Source organism: Pinus tabuliformis, chromosome 4_2 (assembly GCF_031772625.1).
Source record: "Pinus tabuliformis cultivar Carrire ecotype Pingquan chromosome 4_2, CPIR1, whole genome shotgun sequence".
Classification (NCBI taxonomy): domain Eukaryota; kingdom Viridiplantae; phylum Streptophyta; class Pinopsida; order Pinales; family Pinaceae; genus Pinus; species Pinus tabuliformis.
In genome coordinates this window covers 865,514,595-865,518,863 of record NC_142304.1, presented here as the reverse complement: position 1 = coordinate 865,518,863, position 4,269 = coordinate 865,514,595, and the positions used below count along the sequence as shown (strand labels likewise).

Genomic DNA, 4,269 nt, shown 5'->3' with positions numbered 1-4,269 from the left:
ATTCTTCTGGACTCCAACTTTGAAGCACACGTTGCAGATTTTGGCTTAGCCAAGCTCTTGCATCACTATGGTACCTCAGAGGCACGACCTCAATCCCAGGATACTTTGGCTACATAGCTCCTGGCAAATCAATGTATCAATCTTTTTCTCATTTTAGAACACTAATATATTGTAGTCCATAGGAAATTTTAGTAGAAGGTCGACTAACAATTTTACTGTCTAGACTGATGTGGAAGATATCGAACAAAATCATTTCAATAAAGTGTGTGACTTCACCAAGTCAGAACAACACTAACATAAATTTGAACTATTCTTGATTTTTCATCTTATTTTAAATTTATTTATGCATATAACATTCAACTTAGCGTTGATTATTGAATTAGTAGAGTACCTATACACTCTGAAACTGGACGAGAAGAGCGACGTCTACAGGTTCGGTGTGGTTCTGCTTGAGATGATTACGGGTAAAGAGGCAGTGGCTGAATGTGAATTTGAGGAAGGCATGAACATAACAGAGTGGGTGAATAAGATGAATAATTGGAAAAGAGAAGAATTAAAGAAGATTATAGATCTGAGGCTCAACAACGTTCCAATACGAGAAGCCATGCACATGTTCTCTGTGGATCTGTTATGCACACAAGAACAACTGGTCAATAGGCCTACCATGTGGGAGATAGTCCACAGGCTCATAGGCGAAGTCGATGGATTAACATTGCACTCTCATGGAGAAAAGGATTGACCAAATCCACCATCCGTGGATTAACATGGTTTCTCAATGTACGTCAGTTAGTGTTATGCTCTCTTACTGTTTTTGCCAGTTAGTTTTATGCTTTCCTATTGTTTCTGTCAGTTAGTGTTATGTTGGGAAGTAATGTTTCCATGTCGTGTATAATTGTTATTATGAGTTAGGAGGAGCCAATCTAGAAGCTGTTGATTCCTAAGTTATGAGTTGGAATCATGTCATGTCTAATTCATAATATGTGTAAGTCAATGATCAAAGTCTTATATATGTAATTGCTTTATGTGATCAATAAAATCATTGCGTTTATTGTGTTGTGTTCTCAATCTCTTTGATTTTTCTAACATGGTATCATAACCTATTCTCGCTTGACTCCCACGCAGTTGAGACAACTTTGAGGATTGAATCTTTGTAATTAAATTAATTTAGTGTGTGACTTTCATGTGGTGTGTGTAGACTTATTTGTTGTGACGATCCAAATTGTTTTTTTTTTTTTTTTTTAAAGTTAATTTGAAGAGTGTGTTGTGATAGATCCGCAGCCATACTTGTTTGAAGAAATTAACTTTAACTGAGTCTAAGCACAATGTGAAGAGAGTTATTCTCTTTGCCTCCCACAACGTGAAGCACGTTGATCTGTGAATATGTTTTGGGGTGTATGATGCATTGTTGAAGATTTATGTTGTGGCAGTTTCTGAGATCTATCGATCTGAGTGTAAGATTAATAAAATTGTGAGATTCATATTGGTTTTTTGTTTAATGTGGGATTCGTTGTTTGAAGAGATGCATTTGTAGCTTGTGAATATTGTGTGAGTTGTTGGGGTTTCTATTGGGATTTTCTAGTTTTCCAGAAAAGTTAAGGGGATAAGTTTTTGAGCTTTATCCTTCATTAGGAGATCTACGACTGGTGAGATTTGTAAGGTCCGTTTACCTACTTTCAGGCTACCCTCTGCCTTTTCTTTCAAAACCTTCCCTCCGCATGTTCTGTCAAGTCAAACATTGTGCATTTATCGCCATATTTCTGCATAATGGATATGTTTGGTTGTTGTGATCAGAGGTCAATTTCCAATGGCTGCATGGAAGGGACTCTGTCCAAAGAGCAGTGGTTGCATGGAAGGATTCATGGTTGTTGAGGGTCATTACACCGAGGCGGACAAATCCGTGAAACTGTAAGGACATATCGGACGGACAAACGTGTGTAAGAAGAAAAACGCCATGATCATGATTTCTCTGTCATGCGTGATTTTCCATTGTATATTCTGAACACGTGTTTTTACTGTCATTGTCAAGATCCACTATGCTATTTTTGTTGCCATTGGTAGGGTAAATGCTCTGGAGCCGCCTCAATGAGTTTCGATTTGGGTCTGGCATTCCCGTGGACTTGTAGAATCTGCAGTCAACATACACAATTGTGCATGCATAGTTGAGCATATTACATGCCCACTAACACTTGGCTTTTGACCTCCCTAAGTTGTAACGCCCTTGGAATTAGTGCAAGAAAAGCTTGTGAATTCGTTACATGACTAAGCTAAGGAGAAGGAAACAATCCTAAAAGCATATTGTTGGCATTAAGATTTTCATGTCATAATAGTATGGTTGGGCCTATGAGCATGTTTTTTAATATGTTAATTACTCATGTAGTTAAAATGGTTGTTAGGAAGATTTATATATATTATATTTGTGAGGGTTGGTTGTTCATATAATCAAGATGGAGTGATATGTGTAAATTTTTTAATGAATCTATGAAGGTTGGGGTCTCACACATTTACAGTTGTGAGATGATCAAATATGCATAACGCCAAAGAACATGTCAATTATTTAATAGAATAATGTGACCTGTCATGTTCTGGGAGCATTAGTCACAAGTATTTCTTAATAAGGTTAACCTAGTGTGACTTGTCGTGCTCTGGGAGTGTCGGTACAGGTTATTTTATACAAGATCAAGTTGTAGAATTGTCCGCTGAAGACATTCTATACCCAGAATTCTATCCTAAATAACTGGTGAATATAGCGGAAGGCCATATATTCAACAAATGGTGGAAGTTCCATAGGATGGTTCAGTATCGACACTAACCCGTTGCGCTCCGGGAGGTTGAGAAGCATCAATTCTACAGAGCAAGTCAACGATGGTCTGAAGCGATTATGTCTTAAATGGATCAAGTGGAAAGCTTGAAAGTGTGGTGAAGAAAAGAGCATAAACCATGAGATTTTAGAGTGGATATGAGAGATAGTGATGACCATATTAGACAAATGTGGAAGATTCATTTATTGTTGTAATATGTGTTTTTATATTTGTTACATGTAAGCATTAAGGGAGGGTGTTGGAAGTAATGCTTCCATGTCATGTATAGTTGTCATTATGAGTTACGAGGAGTCAATCTGCAAGCTTTGATTCCTAAGTTATGAGTTGGAGTCATGTCATGTCTAATTCATAAGTTGTCAAAGTCAGTGATCTAAGTCTTATATATGTAATTGATTTATGTGATCAATAAAATCATTCGATTATTTGTGTTGTGTGCATGTTGACAGTGCTGGACCCGCCAACATGTGAGGGTATCTCCCTGGTAAGTGGTGAGCTCCAGTATTGCAGCAATAATGCTACAACTCCTGGAACTCCCTTCTTTAATTTTATCAACCCGGTAGTTCGTAACAAACTTGGAAGCGACGGTGCTGTATGCACAAGTACTAGCTCTTGCCGCAACTGTCACTTGGTCAGCTGGCACAAGTCCGCTAGGGGCTTAAGCCAACTTCTATGAGCTCTTAGAAGAAGCTTTTTAACTGATGGATGAAAGCTCACTCAAAGGAAGCTAATCTACTTGCAGAAAGAAACTAAAAGCCAAAAAGAAACGCAAACCCTAATTCTACCAGCTAGTCCTACTGACGCAAAGGAGAGAATGAAAACTACGAAAAGAGATGTCATTACTTCTATGAAGGAAAACTACATGTGTCTACACTACCTCTAGCTGAAGAAAACATCTTCTTGTATTTTTGACTAAGTTATTAGAATTATCATGCATGTGCTTTTAACTGGCTTTTCACTGTGCAGGGGTGGATCAAGGAGGAGAAATGCTTGGAAAAGGTTGGGATGGTACAGAGAGGGCCTAAGGGGTCTCTAACACTCTTCCAGAGAGTTTCACAGAGTTTGGCTATCAAGAAACCTCATTCGTGAGCTTCTAAAGGAAGTCTGCAGGGGTTCTACAGGATGTTTAGGATTTCTATAGGATGTTCTGTAATTTTTCTACAGGATGTTTAAAAATTGGATTTTGGAGGATGGGTGAGTAAGGTAAGGTGCATGAATGGATAGGGAGGTAGGGTAGGGGCCTGAAATGACCCAAGGACTGATGGATAGAGTTGAGGAGAAGGTGTAGATGGCTGGACTTGTTCCAAGAAGACTGAAGTAATGTTGCACAAAAGGTAGGGTTATGAGGGCAGTATGGCAACATGAGGCAAGAAACCAAGTTAGGAGATGGAGAAGATGGGTTTGAGGGAGTCTGGGTAGATAGAGAAGTGGTACAGGTGCTCTGCAATTTGTG

At 38.7% G+C, this 4,269-nt stretch overlaps 1 pseudogene; it reads left to right on the top strand.

The window, feature by feature from the left end:
* The first annotated feature begins 343 nt into the window (after positions 1 to 343).
* Positions 344 to 739, top strand: LOC149172402 (leucine-rich repeat receptor-like serine/threonine-protein kinase BAM2 pseudogene; annotated as a pseudogene).
* The last annotated feature ends 3,530 nt before the right edge of the window (positions 740 to 4,269 follow it).